This window comes from Pinus tabuliformis, chromosome 8 (genome assembly GCF_031772625.1).
Source record: "Pinus tabuliformis cultivar Carrire ecotype Pingquan chromosome 8, CPIR1, whole genome shotgun sequence".
NCBI lineage: Eukaryota > Viridiplantae > Streptophyta > Pinopsida > Pinales > Pinaceae > Pinus > Pinus tabuliformis.
This window is the reverse complement of record NC_142294.1, coordinates 266,122,643-266,132,706: the sequence shown is the minus strand read 5'-3', so window position 1 is coordinate 266,132,706 and position 10,064 is coordinate 266,122,643. Positions and strand designations below refer to the sequence as shown.

At 40.3% G+C, this 10,064-nt stretch overlaps 1 pseudogene; it reads left to right on the top strand.

Annotated features, from left to right (window-relative positions):
- The first annotated feature begins 7,540 nt into the window (after nt 1-7,540).
- Nucleotides 7,541-8,508, top strand: LOC149235172 (uncharacterized; annotated as a pseudogene).
- Nucleotides 8,509-10,064: the final 1,556 nt, after the last annotated feature.

Below are 10,064 nucleotides of genomic sequence, written 5' to 3'. Positions count from 1 at the left end.
AGGGATGACTTGATCTTCAAGGTTCTTTCTAAGCCAAATTCCACATTCTTAACTCGGAGAGGGGTCGGATCAGCCACACAGAGATCAACTAAAGGATTGGCTTGGGCTTCTTCCACCAGCTCTTCTAATGGCAACACACTGGGGGTGGATTCTGAATCAAGTTCTCAATAAGATTATCCTCGGTTTTTGGACCCCCCATGGTAGCTTCCACTGTGCAAAATGGTGCGGAATAGACTTCATCCTCATCTTCCTCCTCCAACTAGAGGGGTAAATCATGTTCTAGCAGAGGTTGGGCAGGAGGATATAGGACTAGCTGTTTGGACATATGCCTGTTCTTGATTGTCATGTTCCTAGCTCGACAATTGATATAGGCATCTGTAGTACCCAACCAAGGTCTTCCTAGGATGAGAGGATACCCAGTGAGCTTTGCCTTTGGTTGGAGAACCAAGAAATCAACAGGGTACTCCCAGGAATCAATAGAGACCATTACATCTTCCACAATCCCCTCAGGGGTCACAGTGGAATGGTCCGCTAACTGCAATACTGTTGAGGTCGTTCTCAGGGAACCTTGAAGGTTGAGTTTGAGCATAGTGTCCCTGGCCATCACATTAATGGAAGCCCTTAGATCAATCAAGGTATGAGGGATTATGATGCCATTGATGTGGACATCGACTACAGGACTCCCAGGGTCTAGATATTTTGAACAAATCACCTACCCCAACATCAAGTTGGATAGTTGTCCTATGACATTGATAGTTGGGGCATCTCTCTTGCATCTCCCTAGGTGCCTGAAGCACTTCTCCTTGATCATCTTGTTGTAGATAGGTACATCTTTTATGGCTTGGAGAAGTGGTATCTTTACACATAACTGTTTTAGTTCTCCTAGAAGTTCAGTTTCTTCTGGGGTCGGTTGTGTGGTTCCAGTTAGTCTCTCAGGAAAGGGTGGAATGACTTTTGGTTCACTTTTGTATTTTTCTTCCTCATCCTCCTTAGGAGGAGGTTGGTTATCTGGGAGAACCTTCCCAAATCGTAGGTTAATCTCCTAAATCTCCACAACATAGGTTGGGAATGATGTCTCTCCAGTATATACCAATTAGGCCTGTCTGTTATTGGGGTTCGAGTTCGGTTGAGCAGGTATTTGGGCCTGTCTTTGAGGAGCAGGAGGTAATGGTTGTGGTTGAGCAGGTGGTGGAGGCAAAAGAGCAGGAGGAGAGTTGTACTAGGGCCTCCACCCCTGATGAGGTGCATTCCACTGAGGCTGTGGCTAAGCATAAGAGTGAAACAAATCAGAAATAGGAGGAGCCTAGTATTGAGGAGGATATGACAAAGGAGGGGGTGTGGACTAGGAAGGATGAGTAGTGGGGCCCCAAGAAGGCATGGAAGAGGCTTCATTGGGGTTGTAATAGTTCTAGGATGTCCCTCGCATTCCCTGCTGGTAAGGTCTGGGTCCATGAAGCCTCCTTTGGTTTATGAAAGAGAGTGGTTTAGTGGCTCCTTCAGGCCCCTGATATGCAACTTTAAGTCTCGGCAAGGAAGGGAATTGATTTGTAGGATGGTCTTCTTCATAGACTAAACATACTTCTATAGAGTGCAATGGACATTCGTTCCTAGGATGCTTTCTAGTGCACCTAGGATAAAAGATGGCTAGAGCTCTCTCGACTTCCTCTTATTTCCTTTTGATATGCAAGGTATCCATTTGCATGGCAAGAGTCTGCCTCACCTCGGTCTTGAAATGTTCCAGTCGATTCTCAAGTTCGTTTCTAAGGGATGAACTGAATGAGGATGTACTGGCTAAAGGTTGACTTCGCCTACCTCTCTTTCTAGCTGACCTGGAATGGTTTCTAAACACAGTCTTTATGTCATCATATGGCAGTTGGTAGATGTCTCCACCAGCCAGAAAATGGAGGGTATATAGAAGGTCTTCAGGGGCTCCTCTGAGTAGGACCAACTTCAGAGATTCAGGGTCAAGTGTACACCTGGCCCTTTTATAACTGAGTTCAAACCTCTCTTGATAGTCTTCTAAAGATTCATCACTTCCGATGGTCATTCAGAATATTTCTTCCTTGGTATTGTTTGACCTATAGTAATCCCGGTATTTGTTGTTAAAGGCTTGCTGCATCTGAGTCCATGTTGTGATACTATTTCCAGGTAACCCCATGAACCAGCGCAAGGCTACATCCTTGAGGGTAGAAGGAAACAGTTTCAACTTCTGCGCATCTTTTGCATAGTCATAGGTTCGACAGAGAACAACAAATTCAAACAAGAAGGTATCAGGATCTTTGGTAGTCAATCCATGGAAGTGAGGTAAGGCTGAAGGGCTTATGATTTTCATTTTTGTGTCCCCATTGGTCTCTAGGATAGGAAAGACGCCTTCTATTCTTTCCCCATTTCCTCTAACGTTTCTGTTTTCAGCCATGGTCTCAGGAGAAATGGTTTCTTGCTCTTCTTCTATTATAGGATATTCATATATCTCTAGAGGTTCACCTATAGGTTCTTCTGGATCACCACCACCAAAGAAGAGAGAAGGGTGACTTAGTGATGTGGTGGCAGTGTTTGGTAGGAATTTTCCTGAATTGTCCCTGTTCCTACGAGGCATGAAAGGAAATATCCTTTGGGTGATTTTTTGTTTTTTTCTGCTTGTACCTGCAAAACTGAAATTGATTGAACAACAAATTGCAACTAACCGAAATGAATCTTGTTGAAATGGAAATTGCAGAATTGAAACGAAAGCAGAAAATGACTAATCTACTTTTACTGAAATTAAATTGTAGAATTGAAATAAAAGCAGGAAATGTCTAATCTACGCTTGCTGAAATGAAATTGCAGAATTGAAATGAAATCAACAAATGACTAATCTACTCTTGCAGAAAGGAAATTACAGAACTAAAATTGCAGAATTGAAATGAAACAACTACTCTACTTGTGCTGAAATAAACTACTTAACAGAATGTTGTAGTAGAAAATAGAAGAAAAGCAGTAATCAGAAAATACTTTGACGCTTCCCCAGCAATGGCACCAAAAAGAGTGGAGAGCTTCAGTATTGTAGCAATAATGCTGCAACTCATGGGGTTTCCTTCTTTACTTTTATCAACCCGGTAATTCGTAACAAACTTGGAAGCGACGGTGCTGTATGCACAAGTACTTGCTCTTACTGCAGGCTGTCACTTGATAAGCTAGCACAAGTTCGCTAGGAGCTCAAGTCAACTTCTATGAATTCTCAGAAGAAGCTCTTAACTGTGATGAAAGAAAGCTAACTTGAAAGAAGCTATTCTACTTGCAAAAGAGAATAAAAACTAAAATGAAACGCAAACCCTAGCAAACCCTAGTTTACCCATTAACCCTACTTTTGCAAGAAAAGAGATGGAAACTATTGAAATGGGTGCCATTGACTACTAAAAAGGTATATTTCATTTATTCAGGCTACTTCTAAAGAGAAATGAGAAGAAATCATCTTTTTGTACTTTTGAGCATTTTTATCTGGAATTATTATGCTTGTGTTTTGACTGGTTGTGGTTGTGCAGAGGTTTGGTGGCAAAGGAAGATGGAGTTAGATTTTGTATAAGGTGGGGAAGGTGTGGAGGGGTCCGAAGAAGCCCCTAGTACCCTTTTGAAGACTTCCATTACAATTAGACTTCGAAAAATCACTCATAGGAATTTCTACATGAGGCTGTAGGGGATCCACAGGACGTTCTACAGGCGGATCTACAAGAGGAGGCCGAAGGCTATTTTTGGAGGTTTGAAGGTTGAAAAATAATAGAAGGAGGGGAATGAAGGGTGGATGAAGGTGTTGGGGGCTCTATAACTTTTCAAGGAAGATCAGGAACGAAAGAGATGGTTGGATTTGTTCAAAGGGCAAGGAAGTAATTTTGTGAAAAACCACTGAAATTAGGGCAAATTGGTGAAATTTGACGAATGAGTGGGGAAATCTTGTAGAAGTGAGTTGGTGTTGGTCATTGATAAAAATGCAATTAACTCAGAAAAATATATAAATTACACATAAAAACCAGAGACACAATATTGGCAGAAAAAGGCTGAAGCCTCATGCTTCTCTCTCACATTTTCATTCATTCTTCTTAAATAATTGAATATAGTGTTACAAATAAATAGATGAGAGATATTGGTCTCAAGATAGTGCGTTCTATCTTAGACACTTTTGGTTGAGATAATTTCTCCTTTGGTTGAGATAATTTCTCACCAGACACACACCAATATAGGAGTTACCTAAACTAACTCCTATCTTAGAGGAACAACCCAAGAGTTAGGCACAAATTCCTAACTTGGAATATTTAATTAATTAATTTATTTTTGGATTTATTATTTTTTTATGAGAGAGTCTAACATTCCCCCCTCAATGATAAATCCAAAAATAAGAACGAGAACCATATTCCAAGTTCTCATGTTGATCCTCAAAAACATTGCCTGAAAAAACCGCCAAATCTGGATGCTGGAAAAAAGTCAAATCTGAAGAGAACATGAATCAGCTGCATGTCTGATTCATCTCTGAATGTTTCTTGACAACTCCATCACGTGCCAAGCCGCAAAAGGATCCAACTGTCCTTTGTTTGAAAACAACATCTAGTGTCCACTGACACAATTTGATGAATGCCCACTGGCGTGTTTGTTGATGATGATCGCCCACTGGCTGAAGATTTCGAAAAACAACACAATGTTGTTTTTGCTATGATGAAAGTTGCTCACTGCTACTTTGGCTATCGATCGCCCACTGGCGAATTTGCTGATGCTCACTGCTGATGACAAATGCCCACTGGCTGATGAAGATGCCCACAGGCTGGTTCGCTGATGTTGTCAAGACTATCAGTCTGACAATCACTTGTCAATTTCATTGACATTTCCCCCCCTTTGTCAGCTGAAAGGAGAGACAATCTTCAAAATATATTTGAACTCCCCCCCTTCAGGTGTAGGAGAGTTTCACTGTCGTACTCCCTCATTCTACTGCATCAAAGTACCATCATTTGTTCACTGCTGGCTGCACTATGTGTGATTGTAGTCGGTTGTAGAACTGAGACAGTCGTTTGACTGTGGATGACCATTCCCAAGGATCAATCCATTCATAATGTATCTTCAATCTGCCTGATTTTTGGTGGTTGCGACATTTTGTTGAGGAATGATTGGGCTTACCACAATGGAAACACGGATGGAGATCAAAACACTGATCTTCCATATGACCAGTTCTTTGACAATGAGAACACTTTGGTTGGACATCAACTTCACGTTGCGTGCAATTCTGTTTGTCTACAACTTTCTCAGAACCTACTGAGGTGAGTGGTTCAAGAAATCCTGCACGCACGAACTTAATTGGCTTGGAATAATCTGGGATATGTAAGTTGGTGTCATCAGTGACATATCCTAAGCCTCGTCTATTCTTGTTATTTTGAATTTCTTCCCAGGGCTTGATGATGGGTTTGGAAGAAATTTGAATTTGATCATGAACAACTTCGACACTTGAAGTTGTTGGGATGAATGACTTATCATCTGGATGGTTCAAAGACTTGAAAGTATCACTCTTTTCTTGCAATTCATTCCTTTGAAGTTGGGACTCAAGTTGAAGAAACTCAATGGTTTCATGTGTTTGTTGTAGATGCCGTGAAATATCAGCAAGAGTTTCTTTGCTGATGTGCACCATGTCTTCATCACTGGAGATGATCAAACTGTGAAGAATGTTTAACAACTGAATATGTTGTGCCATCTGAACTTGCTCACTTGAAGTTAGGCTCTCTTGTCATAGATGTCGTGCTTTGAACTGTTTCACTTTACTTGAATGACAGGCTCGCTTGCTATGGGACTTGACTGGCACGCTCGCTTGATTTGTTGATCTCAACTTGCTTGATTGGTGTTAGAGTTGAACTTGTTGTGGTTGCTGTGATGGTTGTTTCAAGGAGTTAAAACTCATGGACTCACTTGATTGTGCTTTAAAGGAAGGGTGTCGAACACTGTCGAAAATGCACCCAAAAAAGCTTACAATGGTTTTAATGACTCACATAAAACAAGGAATTCACTTGTCTTAATTTGACTAAGTTGAAGAGAATTGACGTGCTTGACTTCTGATCAAATCAAAACATGGGTGTCGGTTTCAACCGAGAGTGCACCCTTACAATTCAATGTAATTGGAATTTGATTTACAAGTTCTTAAATTTGGTTGCAAGAATGTTGATGTAGACTTTGCTTTGAAACATTGAAGTTTACAAATTCATTAACTTGATTGAATTTGCTTGTTGAAGTAGAATGTCGATGTTGAAAACTTTGATTATTTGTTGTAGTGACGCAAATGCATGTGTGGAGCTTAATTATCCTTCCTTGCAACTATTTCGATATAGGTGTTGTGCTTGCTGGCATTGTATTTTATGTGTGCATGAAATGAGATCATTTATGTGTCAAAACTAGACACAAATCATAAGCAAAAAACATGAAGCATGCACCATCATCAACACACTCTTCGTGTACCTAAGATCCCCTTATTCAATTTCGGGCGGATCTAGGACACAATCACCACAAATAATATGTCTTTATTAAATTTTGGAGTACATAAGCGCTCAGCTTCACAACATCTTCATGGAATCAGAGTTCTAGAATTTTTTGAAAGAAGAAAATGTCTTCAAAAAACTACCTGCACTCACTCACTCTCAAAATCTCTCTCAAAGTAAAATATTACTTCGGATTACAAAAAAGAATTTCTCTCAAAGAATTCCACTTATCACTTTGAATACAAAATCACTTCTTACTTCAAAAAAAACTTTATCACTCCAAAGTATTAAAACATGCCCTCATTATCACATACCACTCTTATTCCTCCAAGAACTTTACTTCAATATCACTTTATAAAAAAGTGAAAATATCACTTCAAACTTTGTGTTCAAACATGCACCATACGGCTCGCCATATGGCTCATTCTGTTGTAATGGAATAATAAAATATTCCAAAAAGTGATATGCACTCAAGAGAAGGGGAATTGAACTGAAGTTTTTAGCGATGTCCAAACATCATACAATCAAGTTTCTCTCCTGCTCTGGGCGTGAATCATAATAAAAAAGTTTGCCGATTTCTAAATAAATAGAGGTCCAAGTTTGCCGTCAACTGTATAAATTTGTACATTAAACTGTGATCTCGCCACAAATAGGTCCGAGTTGCTCCAACCGGCGTACTCTGTAGGCTTACTGCAGTGTCGAACGAGCTCTATATCATTTTCCCCAAAGCGAGAGGTTCGATGTGGTGACAGTACAGTAGCCCGCTTTTCATACAATTCAAGTCAAAAGATATATCTGTCCAGCACATGGAAGCTATGCAAGCTTGCGAGCTAAGCTGTAGTGGCTGTCTATACACAAAATATCCAACGAAGAGGTGTAAGATTCATCCTTTCTCTTCAAGCAAATCCGGCTTATCAGCAATGGCCGTGTCAGTAGACGACGGTAGTAGCAAGAGCCTAATTGCCATAGACCTCTCCAGTTCTGACCTCACACACGCTGCATCCTTGAACAGACAGGCTTGCTTGGAGAGTGGGTTTTATCTATTTTTGTTTGAGATAATGTCGAGCAATAAAGATGAAGCAGCATAAGCAGCGGCTGATCGAATCAAGGCTGCTGCACTAAGCGCTGCCAAAGGTCTTAGCCGTGCTCAGGCCGAACGAGCAGCTGCAGCAGCAGCAAGGAATGTGAATGCTTATGGCCAGAAGGAAGAAGGGCCCAGTCGATGGCAGGAGCGGAAAGAAGCGAAGCGGCAGATGTATTTGATGAGTACTGAGAAGGCTGTGAAATTGGGCGTTAGAAAGGACTTGAAACCCACACCTTCATCTAGAGGTGCGTCTCAGCAATGCCAGAAATGTTTTCAGTCTGGGCATTGGACTTACGAATGCAAGAACGAGAGAGTTTACATGTCTCGTCCCTCCCGAACACAACAGCTCAAGAATCCAAAGCTGAAGATGAGAATTTCAGTTCCGTACGAGCTGGACAACCCTGACAATCCTCAAAATGCATTGGGCTTGTAACCTGGTCTGTCTGATCGATCGGACTCTCTGAGGCTCGGCAAGAAGAGAAAAAGAAAGAACAAAAGCCAGAGAAAGAAGACTAAACGGAAGCAAAGGTCTGATGATAGCAGCGACAGTGGTGTAAGCGAGGCATCCGTATCTACTGAAGAGTCAGACTCTGAGACTGAAACAAGTGGTAGCGATTCCACTTCTTTTGGAACAGCTTCAGAGTCCGATTCTGAAGAAGAGCGGAGGAGAAGAAAGAAACACAATAATAAAAGGCATCAGAGGAATAGCACATCTAAGAGTGATTCCGAATCTGAGTCTGGTTCTAGTTCTGATTCCGATTCAGAATACAGATGCAAAATAAAAAGAAAGCATGAGAAGTATCGTGGTAGACGATGATCCGGTTAGTTCAGGAAAGGATTTGAACATCGATCTGATCTAGCTTATCATTGTGTGAAGATCATATAATGGTTATGGAGAGGATACAGATGCAAGAATACTTATCTCAACACGCTTATCAGTATGTGAAGAGTGGCAACATGGCAACATGAAATTTAATCGCACCAAAACCCAGAACTTGCGCTCCTCCTCCTCCCTTCCTTTGCTGAGACAGAAATGGGGATGAACACAACTACAAATAAAGCTTCTCACTCTCTTAATCCCAAAGAGTGAACCGTGCGCTCCGATACCACATGATAAAAATGCAATTAACTCAGAAAAATATATAAATCACACATAAAAACCAGAGACACAATATTGGCAGAAAAAGGTTGAAGCCTCATGCTTCTCTCTCACATTTTCATTCATTCTTCTTAAATAATTGAATATAGTGTTACAAATAAATAGATGAGACATATTGGTCTCAAGATAGTGCATTCTATCTTAGACACTTTTGGTTGAGATAATTTCTACTTTGGTTGAGATAATTTCTCACCAGACACACACCAATATAGGAGTTACCTAAACTAACTCCTATCTTAGAGCAACAACCCAAGAATTAGGCACAAATTCCTAACTTGGAATATTTAATTAATTTATTTGTTTTTGGATTTATTATTGTTTTATGAGAGAGTCTAACAGTCATTTCATGGAGGGATAGTGGGCTGAAATGTTCTACAAGAGAGCTGCACACTTACTTCTCAAAACTAACCAAAGCAAGAACCGAAAAATAGAGTTTTATCTATTTTAACCTAATTTCTGACCTAAAACCAGAGGAATGCTGAACAATATCTTATGAGCATGAAATCATGTGAGAAAACCATGGTAAATAAACATAAAATGATCTAAGCATGTGAATCCAAACTAATATCATCTTCTCCAACTCGAAATATCACACTAGCAATTGTATTGGAAAAGCAAAAACAGTGTTTTTGGTGGTAGCAATAGTGCCTTGATCTCAAATCATGGTCCCAAGGAGGGAGATAGGAGATCAAGACCTGTTGTTGACCTTCTTGGATCTTTTTCTGTCACTATAGAAAACTACTTAGGCAACTTGAAGAAAAAACAACTATTCTAATCATCAAAAGAAACCTAATTTAACAAAGCAAGATTAACCTAAACAACAGAAATTATATCATGAATGCAAGCAAAAGCATATAAATACACAATGGAGATGCTGGGAAGCTTGGGTTGGGCCCTAACCCAAGAGCTTTAGCACTCTAGAAAAGATCAGTGCTAGTTCAAAACTTGGTTCATCTTCATTTATCAAAAAACTAGTAGTTACATCACAAAACTGTCTTCAAAAAGAGTTCGAAAATGAGTTGAGTATAAAGTTGCACAAAAGTGAGAAAATATACCATGGAATTGCTAACGTACTAAGGCTTGAAGTCTTCTTATTTATACCAGTGAGTACTCCCAACAGTCCTCCTAAACTTAAGGAACTCGACTGTCTAGAACTAAAGATAACAACAGCCCTACTTGACTTGCTTGACTGCCCCTTGGAATTATCAATGTGGGCCTTTGTACTCCAAGCTGCTTATGGAGAATTCGAGGATGGGGTCATTAATGAAGGAGACACCCATCTTAAAAGTCCTCATCCCTATTTCCTCGAGTTTGGCTACCATATTTCTCATAAATTCCT